The sequence below is a fragment of the Rousettus aegyptiacus genome, unplaced genomic scaffold (assembly GCF_014176215.1).
Source record: "Rousettus aegyptiacus isolate mRouAeg1 unplaced genomic scaffold, mRouAeg1.p scaffold_m13_p_7, whole genome shotgun sequence".
Classification (NCBI taxonomy): Eukaryota; Metazoa; Chordata; class Mammalia; order Chiroptera; family Pteropodidae; genus Rousettus; species Rousettus aegyptiacus.
The window spans coordinates 27,153,141-27,170,142 of record NW_023416310.1 but is presented as its reverse complement, the minus strand read 5'-3'; the positions used below and the strand labels follow the sequence as shown (position 1 = coordinate 27,170,142).

At 44.7% G+C, this 17,002-nt stretch overlaps 1 long non-coding RNA gene across 1 annotated transcript in view; it reads left to right on the top strand.

Moving 5' to 3' along the window:
- Positions 1–4,772: 4,772 nt before the first annotated feature.
- The window catches only part of LOC118605459, a 30,547-nt gene continuing 18,317 nt past the window's right edge, over positions 4,773–17,002 (top strand). Inside the window, exons 1-2 of the long non-coding RNA XR_004952167.1 lie at positions 4,773–5,327; positions 9,258–9,298. This is a non-coding gene — a long non-coding RNA (uncharacterized LOC118605459). The remainder of the gene's footprint in view (positions 5,328–9,257; positions 9,299–17,002) is intronic.

Genomic DNA, 17,002 nt, shown 5'->3' with positions numbered 1-17,002 from the left:
TCGTGGAAAACTTCAGAAGCAATCTGGGTCTCTTTTCCTGACCATGTGGGCTTCCTGACTGTTACCCTAATTGTGGGGATGCTCAGAAGCCCAGGCAGGGTAGGATATCTTGCCCTGAATAACTTAATGAGTAGAGGACCTGTGAGCAAGCCCCAGGATTCCCTGCCCTACAGGCCCTTCTTCTTTCCCCGTCCTTTCTCCAGGCTGGGCAGCCTGTCTCTGCCAGGAAAACTCTGTAATGAGGTAGCTGGACCATCCCTTCCTAGCTCTGTGCTCAGGCTTCTGAGGAACTCACCCAGAATTTTATTAGGCAAAGCTCTTTATTGATTAAAATCTAGTGATTATTTCCCTTTGCCAATTAGAATTCTCAAGAGTGAGAAGGATTTTTTCTTGCTCACCAGAAGGTGTGAGTTGAAGAACTGTAGAGGACAGAACTCTAACGAATTCTCATTAGGGTTTCCCTCTGTGGGAATCTGGTTGTCTCCTCAACACACACACTCCATCCCTGCTCCCCATGTGTCGTGACCTGAGCAAAAGGCAAGTTCAGTTCCCACAGGTGCAGAGAACCCTCTCTCCTAAATGAGAGAAAAGAGAAAAGTGATGAGAGCTGATATCCTTGCTCCCGAAAACAGGAAGCTGGCCGGGTAGATTGACTTGATAGGGAGCTATCAGACTGCCTGCTCTGCTCACACTGGGACTTTTATCACCGCCAGTCATCAGCACTCTGGCAAGCTCATGAATAATGCATTTCCCAGTGATTTCCTTCCTTATTTGCAAGCTCCAGGCAATATTGATTTTTCAAAAAGTCTACATAGCTGAGAGCTGTGTTGTGGTAACATTTATTTAAAATGATTGGGAGACAGAGCACACATGTTTATCTTTACATATGTGCGTTAGTATCCGTTGTCTGTGGATGATGACATTTGTTTAAGGGGCCACCGTGGTTATTCAGCAGTTTTTTCAAGTCAAAGTTTGGTTCAGATCGAGGCTCCTGAAAGAGATATGTGGTGTGCTGGACAGGAAGGCAAGGCAGAGTGGACTAGGAGGAGGGGCGGTGCGCTGGGAGGAGTAGACAGCAGGGAAACTGAGCCATTGGGTCAGCAGTAAGATCTCTTGTTATTCGGTTGAGCTAGGTCTCTCTCCCCCTCCCCCCACCTCCATCTCTGCCGTGGCTGCAAAACCCCTCCTCGCGGTGCCAGTCTCCGAATCCAAGGAGCGAATCTGATGGTGATGTGTGGGAAATGCCCCTGTGAAGGGCTGAAACAATAAAACAATGTGCAACCAGTGGCGGAGACTACGAGGCTGAGCTTAGAGAAGCCACGGCGTGGGGCTGGGGCGTCAGACGTTCCAGTGGGTGGCTCTGTCCTGCCGAGGCTGCCAGGCCCAGCTGTGTGCTGCTGCGTAGCTGGCATCCTCGCCCGCCGAAGGTTCCCGGCGCAGAGCTTCTGTTTACTTCATTTATGATCCGCAGGAACCGACAGAGCAGCACATACCTGGCGTTACTATGCCTGACGCCCCCGGCCCTGCTCACCCACCCACCACCTCAGGCCAGACAGAGGCAGGCTTCCAGGTTGACAGACGTGGCCTCCCACTTAATTATATTGTCACACAAGCTTTCAAGGATTCCAAGAGGAGAGCCCTCTTTGGGGAAATTTAATTCTCCCCCAAACCATTCGCTGGCTCCACTTAGCCCTCCCCTCCCCACGCTGGTCTTTCCCTCGAAAAGCTGAGAGAAAGTTCAGCAATCCAGACGCCTCCTTGGTGTTGAAAGAGGGTCCAGCACGGGGAGGAGCAGCCCCTTCAGGAATCCTCCTTCACAACTTTCTCTCCTAGGCACTCGAGGCTCAAGTCTGTGTCGCTGGGGTGGGTAATGGCAGGGGTGGAGAGGCCATGTTCCCTAAAGTTCTGGAGAGAACCCGAGATGCTGTGGAGGTGCAGAGAGGTAGAGGGCATTGTGCGGCTAGCCGGGCGACCCGCAGGTATCCCCTGTCCACTGACTCAACACTCCTACCAGATAGTCAGGACCCAAAGTCTCATCTATACGCTACCCCCACTGTTTTGAAGGTATTTTCGCACATCATGTATTATGTGAACTGCCCCCAAATCCTTCATTCAGTTGTCTTATCTAGCCACTTGTCATGCAGTTTGAGCTCTCTCCTCTTTCTTTCGATCCCAAACTTGTGAAAAAAGGAGGCTCCATACACACTGTCTCACTTCATGACCTTCGGCCCTCCTCCCACACTGACCCAGTGCTGCCTTCTTTAACGTGACCATTAATGACCAGCTCTTACCCTAGGGCCCTTCCTGAGTCCTCACTGCCTCTGGTACATTTTCTTTTTTCAGTTATCACCTTCCAGGCCACGCTTACCTCCTCCCAGGAGCCCCCACCTCTTCCCCCCAGGAGCCCCCACCTCTTCCCCCCAGGAGCCCCCACCTCTTCCCCCCAGGAGCCCCCACCTCTTCCCAGCCCACCCGCACCTCCTTTCAGTGTCCCGCCTCCATGTTACAAACTAGTAACAGGGTTAACCCAGAGAAATGGGTGTCCGATTATGTCGTTCCACGTATCAGATGCAGACAATATTTTGGATCAGGAGCAGCTTTAGTGGTTCTCTCAAATCTTTCCACCTGGACTACCACCACCTTGGCCCACATAACAGAGGTCGCTATCACAGTGACTCTGGGAAGTCGCCCAGCAGTGAGTCTCACCCATTTCGATTTCTTTGGTCCCCAGATAGTCTTGGAGGCCTCAGTGCTCTGTGTTTTGGAATTCTAGCTCTCCCATTTGCCGAGCAGCACATGAAACTGAGAGTGTGCACCCCTCCTCCCCCCACCTCCTTCAGTCACAAGCTCGAAGCTGGAACCCCTCTCAGGCCTGGGTCTTTGCTTTGCTCACCTACAAAAGGAAGAGGCAGGAAGGGAAGGGCTCGTTTCCTCTGCAGGGCGTGCATGGAAAGCTGGAGCGTGCACCAGACGACTCTCATTTATTTGAAATTGCTCCATGGTGCAAGGCTCTCTAATCGATCATTCCTCTGCAAATGTCAATGGAGAAATGCGAGTTCTGTATTTATAGAGCCAGAAAAATGGGGGCTTGTCCCCTACCTCCCAGGTGTGTATTTATGCACTGATGAATGACCCCAAAGTGGGTTTGTTATAGAAAAAGTCCGTGCCAAAGGCAGGAACCTTGCATCTGGAAACGCAGTCTGACAATTAGGCCTCTGAGCCCGGAGGCCAGCACACGGCCTCCTCGTTGGTTTCCTGCCTGTGACTATCACATCCTTAAAGCTGGGGTGAACCCAGGAGTTTTGGAATTCGGATCCCCATTGTTTCCACAGTACTGTTCCCTGAGGCTGCTTTTTGTCCCATTTCAGTATTTGTTTGTTTGGCTGGTTGGTTTTGGCGCTGGGGTGGAGCTTTAAAAATCTTGGAAGCCAATAAAATTTAGTGCAGGAGAATAAAACTCTTACTCCAGTCTTATCCTGAGAGGAGAGTCACGAGGAATAAGGAGTTCATGTCCAAAGACGCTCTGAAATAGATGGGGAGTTCCTTGCAGACTTGGGGTGTCTGAATTGGATGGGCGTTTCCCAGGAGCCCAGGCCTCTCCTGCTCCACCTCGGGGAACGCACAGGCCTGCTCCAAGACTTGACCCCTGACTCTGCGGACTCTCATCCGCTCCCTTTCTCCCCACCAGAGCAGTCTCTCCTTTCCTGCCCTCTAAACAACGACACCCTTTGTTTTATAAAAGGATGGTGAAATAGGAATCACACTTCCAAAGTAACATTTACAAAAAAGGACAGGAGTGAAAAATTAAGAGAGCTAAGTCAGAAACGATATATCCTGCTTGGGCTCCTACAGGTCCTTCTCCTTTCAAAGGGCGTCCCCAGGGTGAGGTCTGGGCAAGGTCTGAGGTCTGAGCAGAGTAACAGCTGACTAATCAGTGCCTTATGTTTTCCGTGCTGAGAGAGGAACAAGCCGTGGCTGTGAAAGGGTTAAGAATCAGCTCTCTTGGTCAAGAGCCGCAAGCGACAGTTTCAGTCGTTTCAGTCAGGAAGAAAGACAAGTGTTTGGTTAGTAACTGGATATGGCTGGAGCTGGGTTTTGGCCTCTCTTCCCTCTGCAGGTTGAGAGTTGGGGATGGCCCGTTCTGTGGTTATTTGCAAGTGGAATTGGGACAGCAGGCCCCCCGAAAGGCAAGGCCCGGGGGTACTACCCACCCCTCCTTTACGCAGAAGGAAGCTAAGGCCTTGGGTGGGCTGGGGTCTCGACTAGTCAGTTGGGTGGGCTGGGGTCTCGTCTCGACTAGTCAGTTGGGTGGGCTGGGGTCTCGACTAGTCAGTTGGGGGCACAGCAAAGAATGGGAAAGTCTCACTTCCAGGTCCAGTGTCCTTTCCACAAAGCACCGGGTTGTATTCGAATGTGATTTCAGGTAGACGCAGATTCAGGCTTCAGCCTCTTCTTGCTTGAGTTACCTGCTGTTCATCTTTTTTCCTCTCCAACTAATCCCTGTCTGTGAAATGGGCTTCAAAAACAGCTCTTTGGCTGGGTTATTTTTGTATTCAATGAACTGATACATATAAACCAGAGGCTAATGAATTCAAAAAATGTTTGTTCTTGGGCTAACAGGAATTCTCCCAGGCTCAGGACCATTCATGCAGATGGAACAGCCTCTTCCCAATCAGTAAGGATATAAATAGTCTCTGAAAACCAACTATTCCCATTGATGTCCTACATGCTTTTAGCCCCTTAGATTGGAGGAACCCCGTGTCGAAGGGAAAGGCCAATGCGATAGGGAGCATAAGGAGCCTTTTCTGAGTAAAGGGGAACTCACTCTGGTAATGATGCCCAAAGCAGGCCTGTGAAGTTCGAGGCCTGAAGATTAGAGACCAGGAGGAAATAATGCTTTCTTGTCTGGGTTGCGGTGGCAGAACTAGAGCCACAGCTGGCGGGCACATGCAGCCCGTTAGGGGCACATTTCCAACAGACAGAAGGAAACCCCGCCCGGTGCTGGCGGGGCTGCAGCCGTCACTGGGGAGCAGCAGTCTGGGGGGCTTGGGAATCAGAGCCATTGCTGCCAAGGCTCTGGGCCCTGTGTCCCCCGCAGCTGCCTGAACAGGGGCCTCCCTCCCCAGCTGTTGGCCCTTGAGGCCCTTCCCCTTCCCAGGAGGTGTTGGATCCAGTGATGCTATCGACAGAAACTCTGAGGAAGCCTGGCGTTTATTTTGTACCGACTTCAAAACGCCCATGAATCGCCCCTCCTCCTCCGGCTGTGCCGGATGGGCAACTTTGGCCCACTCCTCAGCCTGGAATCCTTCTCCTCGGCCAGCTAGACGGTGAGCAGCCTTCTTCTTCCTCTTCCAACTTTTCCTTGGTTTTCCTTTACCAGCCAAGGGATCAAACTCCAGAAAAATGAGCCAGGGCCGCCTACTGTCCCCTCTTGGACCCTCAGTCTCTGAGCTGTTGGCCCATGTGACAAGATGCCCGGCATTAGCGTCTGTTAATTAATCGGAAAACCAGCTCCCTGTTGGCCCATAGCTTTTTACAAACCTGAATTAAACGAAGTGTTTATGTGACAGATATGTGGGAGGGATTTCAGATATAATCACCATCAATCTGGCTGCAGCCAAAATAAATTCTGTGAAAAGTAAAACAAACTATTGCACAGACAAAGTAGGCCTTAGGGGTCTCCAGCAATAATCTGTGTTTTCTTATTTAGCCACGTCTAATATTTCTGCTCTCTTCAGTGTAGATAAGATCTCTGCACACAGGGCCCTCTTGCTGCAGCTGACAGGGGTGGACACACGCTCCCTCCTGCTGAGTGGAAGGAGAGGGGAAGGGATGTTGCATATTTACATTTAAATTCTTAGTTCAAATAAACCAGCTCTGGAGGGGCATAGGGTGGTGTGGGGGATGGGAGACGGGGGCGGGAGGGAGGATCTCAGCTGTGAGGTGGAGGGCTTGCTGCAGTCTCCTCTCCTCCAGTCTGCCTGGGTTCTGGCCTCCAACCTGCCTGGGTTCTGGCTGCAGTCAGGGCAGGGAAGAGAAAGTCAGAGACTGTGGATCTTTCCAGAGAGGGGCTTGGTTAGGAAGCCCTCAGCGTGTGCATGAGCTGTGCCGGCTTTCCGAGTACTGTCTCCTTCAGTTATCACAGCGCTCCTGTGAGGAAAGAGTGAGGAAATGCAAGCTCCAAGGAAGCATTCCCTTGCCCAGCTCTAAAACAGTAGCGTTAGGTTTTGACTAGTACTCTCGAAGCCCTTCATTCTGTCTTGCTGAAGAAAGAGGAACCAGGTTTAGCCATTCCTCTTTGGGTGGTGGCCTTTGGGCACCCGCCTAGCGGCCCGCCTGCATCCCTCCCTCTCTCACAGCTGGAGTTGCTCCATGCCCCCGCCTGCAGCTCTCCCCATTGGGCTCAGCTTGTCCCCACTCTCCAGACCAGGCTCCAGTGAGGGAAGAGATGCCGAGGGTCTTCAGACTAGCAGGTCCCTGCCCCGCTGGCCTGTAACAGCACAGCGGTAGCTTTCCTCCCGAGCTCTAGCTGCTCTCCCCAGGCGTCCTGCCCAGATGGCCAGCCCCCCCAACAGCAAAGACTCTGGCTTGTTCTATTCGGATGTCCAGGTACTTGAAGCCATCTCTCTCACTCACCTGTACCTGGGCTTGGGATACTTGGTGAGATTACACAACTTTGGGGAAACCCCTCCTCCTCCGCCCCACTGCTTAGCGGTTACCTGGGGCTAGGGATAGAAGGGGCCATACCCGTTGAACTTCCTGCCTGCCTATCTATTCTGGATCCCTTTTCTGGCTCCTGTGCTATAAAAACAGGGTGGATCTGGTACCACATTCTGTCCCTTCCTCAGTATCTAGAATTGCCACCTACAGTACTCTCAGTGCTATTCCTTACTGATTTTGAGAGCCCATCTGAAAATATACCACAAGAGATGTGTTTTTTTTTCCATCCGCATCTCTATTCTTTGCAAGAACCCCATCTAGATTGAAAAGAACCATGCCCAGTAGGAGAAGATAGTAGATTCGTGATTCAGGCCACGGCTACTCCTTCTCCACTAGACAAAAGTAACAGGACAGATTCCCTGCTCCCTGGCCACTTTGCAGCACAAAGAAGAGTTGATTATATTACAGTTAAGCTTGTATACACTTGGAAGGACCAGAAAGAAAACCACTTTATGAAACAAAAGTGTGTTTGTGACCTTGCAAACCCATTCATTCATTATTCAGTAAAATTTATGGAGGATCTATGATGTACCAAACACTGTTCTAGGCCCTTGGTATACATTAGTGAATTAAAAATCCCTGTCTTTCTGTAGTTTATATTCTAATAAGTATAGACAGATGATAAATAGTAATCCTAAATAATATGAAAGGTATACAGCGTGATAAAAGGTAAAAAAAAAAAAAATGCCAGTGAATAAACAGAGCAAGGGAAGAATGATTGGAAGTGCTTGAGCGGAGGATGAGTGACGTATTCAAATCAGGTGTCGGGGGCAGACCTTACGGAGAAGGTGATGTTTGAACGTAGACTTGACACAAGGAAGTTAGCCATGAGGGTATCTGGGGAAGGTTGTTCTAAAAGAGGGAACAGCCAGTGCAAAGGCCCTGAGGCAAAGCCATGTCTGGCACCTTTAAGGAACAGCGAGAAGTCCAGCGTAGCCAGAGTGAAGTGAGCAATGGGGAAAGTAGAAGGACGTGAGGTCAGAAGGGTAACAGAGAGAAAATAATAGATCATGTAAGGCCTTGCGGGCACCATAAGGACTTAAACTTTTTTCTCTCCATACTCAACTAAATTCAGAAAGGCAGTCTCTCTCATTAGTCAAGCTGGAATTCAAGAAATTCAACAAATATTTCTTGAATTTGTATGCCAAGTCTTGAGGCACTTATTGATGAGTAAGGCAGTCTCTGCCTTCAAGAAGTTCAAGTTTGATTCCCAGTGGTTGTGGCAGCACGGTGCGGAGGAAAGAACACTGGACTAAGGGTTAGGAGACCTGGATCGTAGTCCTGCCTTTCCATTTAATTTTGGCCAATTGCCAAACTTCAGCTTCCTGTCACCGGATATAATTATCTGTGCCCTGATCACCTCTTTGGTGCTAAGGTGATCAAATGAATTAAGGAATGTAAAGATTCTTTGAAAACTGAAGAGCCCTGTATAAACAGAGGAGGGGATTAATGAGTCTAATTAACATGGTCACTGCTCTATGTCCCTGTCCTTGGACCCAGCAGACTCAGTCTGTGTTGTAATCTTTGCAAATGCCCACCGTTCTCTTCATGACCTCACTGGCACTCGATTCGCCGGGTAAGAAGCACCACTGCCATTCGGTCAAGGTGATATAAATCTCCAGCATGAAAAATACATCCAGGGGTGTCTGCTTTGCAAAGGAAATTTACCCATTCTTTCTCTATGTCATGCTTCTCTAATCAGATAAAGCTGAATTTGGTGCTAACTTTTAAGTCAAGTATGCACAGCTCTAACCAACAATAACAAAAACAGGCCCACGGGTTGCTGAGCACGGCAAACCTTTAAAATGCTTCAGACAGTGTAAGGATATTAATAGGAAGACACGTATCTCATTTCAGGCTACAAAGCAGATCCCATAGTGGGACATGGAAATGCTGGGCACTTCCATGAGAGGAGCTCAGCTGGAGTACAGGAATGCCTGAGGCTAAGTCCCAGACGCTGAGCTTCCAGCTCTAATGGCACAGTCTGTCAACTCACCTCTGTTTTGAGTGGAACTGTATACTCGGTGATGGCCAAAAACAGCAGTTGACTAAAATAATGAAGCTACATGTAAACAGACAGTGATGGAGGGTGAGAAAGATAGAGCAGGACAGGTCCTTTGGAAATCGTCTTAAACACGCATCCTTTATTTCACAGGTGAGGACAATAAGACCTGCAGGTCACACTGTAACTGCAATAATGATGAGGCTCTAATGTTATTTGCACTGTGAGTGCTTTTGTCTCCTCTAGAGTCTCGGCAGTCTAAGCCTTAGCTATCCTGTGTGACAACGGACCTCTGGACCCAGGATTAGCCGAATGGACACTTGGAGATTTTTGAGCCCAGTAATAGGAGTGAACTGTGTTGGTCACCTCGGATAAGGAATCCAAAGACCTGATCCTGAGGCCTGGCTCTGGTCTTATGTCCAGGATGACACTTATCTCTCTGCCTGTTTTCCCAAATGCAAAACATAAAGCATAACGTAAGAGAGTGTGTGTTAAAGGACTCTGAAAACTGAAACTTTCCATTTCTCTTTTCCAGATTCCAACATGTCACCTGGAGGACATGGTTCTGAATCAGGGGTGAGTCTCTGAACAGGGGTGGTGGGGACCCTTGGCCTTCATGGTTACACTACACAGGGTTCTTCACCATCAATGTCCACCCTTCAACCCCTACCGCCCTATTAGACCCCAGCCTCACCAGCCTTCGCATTAGTCCTCAAGTTTGTCTTCAAGTTTGCAATTCCCTCTTCTTCACCTGGGGAATACTTCCTATCCTTTAAAACGGCTGCTATCTGCTGTGTGTAGCAGTGAAGGGGACGAATTCTAGAGCCAGACTCAGGGGTTTAAATCCCAGCTCTATCACTAGGGGGTTGTTTTAGACACAAAATTTCATCTCTCAGTGTCTTAGTTTCCTCATTTATAAAATGGAGATAATAAAAGAATCTGGATCGTAGGGTTCTTCTGGGGAGTAAGTGATTTAATATCAGTCAAAGCATGTAGAACAATGCCTGGCTCGTGGTAAGTGCTAAATAAATATTTTCTATTATTATAATAATTGTTATTATTAGAGTACTTAATATATTATGTGCAATATAATGGATTACATATCTGTATCCCATACTCAGACTATTAGAGCCAGAACGGTGTCCTATTTTTCTGTTTTCTCAGAGCTTAACATGTCAGGAACATATTAAGTACTCAATAAACACTTGTTAGATAAATTATTCGGCATAATCTATGTGGCTCTGTCTATGACATCATATATTTTTTCCAGTAAACTTTATAGGACAAGCAGTCTTTCAACTATATCTCTGTGGCTTTTGCATGAATTGTCTTGTTGTTTTAAAAATACCCCAAGTCTCACATTTGTTTAAAAAACAAAAAAAGTTGTCTTGGAATTTTAACCAGCAGAACTACAATGTGAAATCAAGTGAAACTCATTTGGCAATAAATCTTTCCACTTGGAGTGTGGTCCCAGCCACACTGTTCTTGACATGGTTTCAAGAACCAAGTCCATGAATGGCATTGGAATTCACTGGGTTCTATTTGCAGAACAATTAAACTAAAAGAATATCCCCTACCACAGTCTTTGAAAATCATATGATGTGAAGGGGTAAAAAGACTTAGACAAGTGAACACAACCTCCAGAAGGAGACAGATGAGTTAAGGATATGTAGCATGATGGGGAGGTCAGAATATGGTTAGGGTTGTAATTTCCTGGAAGAAGTGAATTTTAAGCCATTGGTTCTAATTCTGTTAATCTTGTTAATCTTGTTGCTATGCTTGATATCTTGAAACTGACACTCAAGAGACTGTCTGCTTATTTGGGTTTCAAGTGAGAGTAGTGTGTGTGTCGGGGGGAACAGTGTCTTCTTATTGTATTCTTAACTGCCTCTGTCCAATTGTATTCCTAAATACAACAAAATACAATCCCTCCAAGGGATTGTAGGGTTAAAATTCAACCACATTATCTCTTTCTGATAGTCACTGGTCAAGATAATAATCTAATAAATGACCATATTTGATAATACTTATATATTAGCTAAGGTGATATAAATATGTGTTTCTGAATATAATGTTCATGTGCTTGTGGTTATATTAATAATTAAACAATTTAAATTAGGGATGGATAATCAGGAGTATCAACATACTCTCTTCACCTATTTTATAACATGATTTTCAGGCCAACAGATTCACAGCAGGATCCATTGAGTCAGCTGAGCAAGGAGTATGGTAAATTGTTTGGAAAGATGGCCCCAATAATTTCCCTCCTCCTTAGATGCACATGTTGTGTCTCCCATCAAGAGATAGAGTCTGTTTCTACTCCCTTTGAAACCTGGGCTGGCCTTGTGATTTGCTTTGACAAAGAGAGTTCTTCAGAAACAATGCCGTGCCAGTTCTGAGCCTTGTCAGAGAGCCTTAAGAAGCCTGTTAGGTTCCATTTTCACTCTCTTAGAGCCTTGAGCCACCAAGTAAAGAGTCTGACTACCCTCCTGGAGAGGGTGGCCCAACCAGCTTTCTACCATTCTGGCCTCTCCAGCCTCTCCAGCCTAGGTGCTAGACATGGAAATGTGAGGCTGTCTGGGATCCCCCTGTTCCAGTCAAGATCCTCCCCCTCGACACTGCTTTAAAACCCTGTCCAAACGACACCATCACGAGCATGCGGCTGCTGTTGAGAGCCGCTTCAGTTTGAAGGTTTTGTTACGCAGCAGTACATACCTGAAACAAGGGACAGCACCAACCTACCTATGTGTCTGGGATCTCTTCCCTTGTGATCTCTTCTCTGGATTAGGGCAAGTGGGGAAAATTCTTGAATGCCTCTTTCTCCTCATTGCTCATGACGGACACTCGTTGGTTGATACAACTTTCCCATTCAGTCCAGATACTGCTTTAAATCTTAACCACAGAGCTCTAGAAACAACTACTAAGCCATTGATATAGGTCTTTGAACTAAAAATATTTGTCATTCTAGGATTAGTTCTCATGTTTCCAGGGTCTCCGTCCATGAAGGAAAAGGGGAGTGGTGTACCCCAGTGATTCATTAGCACCTCCTGGAGTCATGGAATATTAAAAATGATAGAACTCTAGATATCATCTGACCTAGTGGTTCTGAACCATAGCTGCAGATTAAAATTATCTGGGTGCTTTAAAATATGAAGTGATGTCTGGGCTTCACCCCTAGAGGTTTAAGTTCAGATCGGTCTCAGGATTTTAAAATGTGTATTTCTTAGTAGTGAAGAAATTTAACTTCACAAATTAGGGCCTGAAGGAGTCGGTCACAGCTGGCTGGGCACTTTTGAGGGTTCTTGGAACATCAGGGACAGACAGACCAAGGACTCTGACACCCCAGAAAGTGGGGGAATAGTCCCTAAAGGGGAGAAGGAGACTTATGTGAGGGAAACAGAGGACAGGGCGGGTACTCGGGCACTCAGCCAGTTCCGAGGTCAGAAGATAGACATCATTTCCTTTCTGTCAGGGAAAGCTAATCTGTGAAGGCAGGTTTTGATATATGGCTGCAGATGTGAGTGGAAGGTACAGTCCACATTTCGAGGTTTTTCCTATGGAGAATTTCTTAAACCTCAGACCTGACTGTCAGAAAGAGCTGAGACGAAGTACGAAGCGCAGGAGAGATGTGTTTGACACAATAGGGTCAAAAAAGTTCAAGGCGCCTTCCCTCTTGGCAATTTTGGCAAGAATGCTAAAATACAAGTGGATTAGGAACCTTATGGCAGTAAAATTTTAAGGCTTCATGTTTTGGTAAAATATGACATGCTGTCAGGTATATGAGTTGGTAGCTTTAATGCAAATATATAATAAATCTCACCTCTGTAATGAAATCTGAAGAGATTTTCTGCATTTAAATAAAATCATGAGTGAGATAAAATCACCTCACATGAAAGGTGTTAGGAATTTTCAAACTGTTACCATAATTAAAGTGTTGTAGGATGAAAAAAAACATTTTTACTTGAATATCTCACACATGCGTGCGCGCGCGCGCACACACACACACACATTCTTAAAAGGCATTTCTGGAGAAAAGGACATTCATACACTTTGGTGTGGTTTTGACCTTAACTTTGTAGTTTGAAGAAAAGTTAGAGCTTTAAGGACAGTAGAAAAATTGTCTTGCAGTTGAAAATACTACAAACCATGATCGAGAGTGGATCTGCAGAGGACTCAAGTGTCTCCTCACAGCCTCAGCCAAAAGGGTTGACTTTTAAAGAGTTCATTCCTGTCAGGAGAGGAGTTGCATGGAGAACTTCTTCCCTCCCTTTCCTGGGCCTGCTTCTCAATCTCCTATTTATAGGGTCATGGTGAGGAATAACCTTGGTCTGACTTGTTCTTTCTACAGGTCTTTTTAGAATCACTTTTTAATATTTGCTTCGTATACTAACCATAGTTTTAATTCCACAGTCATAGGCTAAAATAGGAGAGGGATCATTACTCAATACTCCCACCTGCTCACACCCAGAGCATCTCAAGGGCTGCCTCATTGGCCATCCTTGCTTCATCTCACCGACTCCAATTCATCCTACAGTGTCTCAGGTTTAATAGCAGCTGGACTCTGAGTATGCCACTGCTCCACTCAGAATTTTAAGGGATTTCCTTTTGCCTACAGAAGAAAACTCAAACCACTTAGCCTGGCCTTCGAGACCTTCTACAATTAATCCAATTTTATCTCTGGCACTCACCTCTCTTGAAACTGGGCTCAAGTCTCACTGCTTTACTTGCTCCCATTTCCATTTCTGGCACCTTAACTTCCATCCTGCCAGAAATGTCCTCCTCCCTCTGATAGAATTTCTGCATGGTCCAGCTCACTTCTACCTCTTCTGGGAAGCTTTCCCCCCAATTACTCCATCCAACTTGAGCTTTAGTGGGAATTATTTGATACTTAGCGTGCACGCGCACGCACGCACACACACACACACACACACTTACATGTGTCCCTTCTTTTCCTTTCTTGATGGTAAGATCTTAATCAACAAATTTTTATTGTGCACTCATTAACCATGTGTGAGACCCTGGGCTCCATACAGAAATGCTGCAGTGAATAAGGCAGATGTGGTCCTTGTCCTGCAGAGCTTACAATGTAATGAGGAACAATAACTATTCAGTATGACAAGTGTAATTTGGAGGACAGTACTGGGTGCCATGAGAAAACATAAGAGGACCCCTTCAAGGTCACTATCAGATTTTGATCTTCCCCTGGAAAACCAGCACCAGGGAATTTTCATTTTCTCATATATGAAAGCCAGTGATAGATGATTCCATCATTGATTCATTCATTAGTTCAACATGTCAGGGTTTTGGGTCATGTCTCCAAGTTTCCCTTGGTTTCCCTTTATGGTCACAAGATGGCTCCCACAGCTTCAAAGAGCATGTTCTCATATGGTAGAAAGGTAGAGCAGGTAGGAGGGGGTCATGGTCTCTTGCACATGCCTCTTTTTTATCATGTGGAAAAATATTTCTCAGACTACTCCCTGCAGTCTTCACTCTAATATCATTGGTGTGGACTATATCACGTACCTCCTTTTAATCCAATCACCAATGAAAGGGACTCAGATTTCCATGATTAGCTTAAACCAACTATGATTCATATTCTGAAATTAGAGAAAGGCCTATCTTCCTTAGAGGCATTGTCACTCAATACTTGAATGATATTGGAGTTTTTTAACAGGAAAAAAAAAAAAGGAAAAGATTATTGTTGAGGCAACAACCAGCAGTGTTATCCACATAGCAACTCCTAAATCTACTAACTCAAACCCCTATGCTAAAAGCCTAGCAGATAGAAAGGCATGCCTATTTCCAGGCATGAAAGTATTTGCATCAGTTTTCACTATCACATTCAAGATGTTTGGCTTTCCACAAAAAATGATGAAACATACAAAAAATCAAATAAAAGTCCACACTGTCGAAAGACAAAGCAGTCACCATAATCAGACTCAGATATAACAGATGTTGGAATAATCAGGCAGAGAATTTTAAATCACTATGGTTTATATGTTAAAGACTCTAAAGAAAAAGATATACAATGCACAATAGCAGATGGGTAATTTCAGTAGAGAGATGGAAATCATAGGAAAGGGTCAAATGGAAATGGTAGAAATGAAAGACACAGTAACATAGATGAAGAATTCCTTAGCAAACTTGATAAAGCCAAGAAAAAAATCACTGAACATGAAGACATATAGTCAGGAAATTACCCAAAGTAGAGCACATGTGCTTGCACACGCATGCGAAAAAAAAAAAAGAAAGAAAAACAGAGCAGAGCATGCAAAATCTGTAGGAGAATATCAAATAATCTAACATACAGGAAAATTGCAATTCGAGAGAGAGAAAAGAGAAAAGGCAGAAAAATTATTGAAAGAAATAATGACTGAGAATTTTCCAAAGTTGATTACAAACACTCCCCATGAATCTAAAAAGCTTAAACAAAAACCAGCAGAATAAATACAAAACATAGCAAAACAAAGTAACCTAGGCATATTATGTATTGGAATTCTTGAAAGCAAAAGATAAAGAGAAGAGCTTGAAGACAGTAAAGAAGTGCAAAACAACAACAACAGTATATACAGAGGAACAAAGATTTTAAGTATTGTTAACCACAGGTAAAGGAAATGGTATCTCACTATTGTTTCATCTATTACTAAAGAGCAATGAAGCAGATCATTTATTTTTATGTTTAGTACTGACTTGTAGTTAGTCTTATTTGAATTGCCAATTCCTATCTCTCACCAATTTTTCTATTGGGCTGTCTTTTTCTTTTAGGCGTTCTTAAATATTTTGAATACCGATCATTTGTTATACAGCAGGTCCTCTAATAATGTCATTGCATTCAGTGTCATTTTGTTATAACATTGATGAGATACCTTAGGAATGTAACTCTTTTTGTGTAAATTAGCCTATGGTAATTGGTTTTGTTACATGTTGTTTCACTTAAAGTCACAGAACCAATAGCAGTAAATAAGTGAAGACTTACTGTGTATGTAGCAAATATATTTTTGTAATCTTTTATTATGTTTATGGTGACTTCTGACAATTTTACAATATGACAAAATTAAATTGAATCACTTTTTTCTCTATAGTTTTTGCATAAGCTTTCCCTACGTCACATTCTCTAAGACTTTCTTCTAAGGCTTATTGTTTTGTCTATGTTTAGAACTTTAATCCTTCTGGAACTTATAATTTTGAATAGTGAAAAGTAGTGAAGTAGATTAGTTTTTCCCAAATGGTCAGTAAATTACTCCATTATTTTTTGAATAGTCATTCTGTCCTTTCTTTATTGAGTTGAAATGCTGCATTTATCAGATAATACATTCCCACATATTCATGGTTCAGTTGCTAGAATCCCTCTGTCCTGTTGAGCTATTTTGCATCAACATCACACTTTTATTTTTCATAACTTTGTATTATGTTTTGATATTGTGATAAGCAATAGCCAGGCTTACCCTGCTCAGCTTTTCGTGGTAGATAAATGACATGCCTGCCTAAAATTTTGCAAAAAGTAGTTCTAGAAGGGAGAACATGCTCATCTACATTTCTGAAGTAGTGCAGCAGAGAATGGACATTAGGATGAGTAGCGACGATGACCAGGCATAACACACAGCCTGTCATATTGTCTTAAGGCAACCAAGCATGTCTAATGCCTGGCTATTATCATTTGATCTGTGGTTAGTGCAACATGTGGCATTACAGCAATAAAGCAAGAAATTGAACCTGATAATAGGTCTGGATAATGTGGCTTACCCAAAGTGTTTCTATAAAACCATTCTGGAGTGTTGTGATGTGGCTGGGGCACTGTGAGCTCCAGTGTTCAGGACTTCCTATCACCTGGCAGTTTCCCCCAGCAGGCTGACCATGGCCAGCACTCAACCTGTCTCTTACAGAGAAATTAAGGTAAAGCCAAGAAGCTGTGCTCCATAAGCTCTCCTGCTTGAGGCTGTCTCTTATCCTCAAGGTCATTGCAATGACATGCAATCTTATCCTTCTGTGTGCATGAATGTTCTTTCTTATTTGTCTTTAAACTCAGCCTCTATAGGACTATTTCAGCAATTTAGAACAGCATTCGCTCTCTTCCAGAACTTCTTTTTCAAAATTGCCTTGGATATTCTTTCACCTTTTCTCTTCTAGAAAAATTTTAGAATCAGTTTGTAAGTTTTTGAAAACTTCCACTGGGAATTTGATTATGATTTCACTGAATTTATAGAATAATTTGTGGGGGAATGAGCAGGTTTACGATGCCAAGTCTTTCCAACCAGATACATGAACATTTTCTCCAATTAT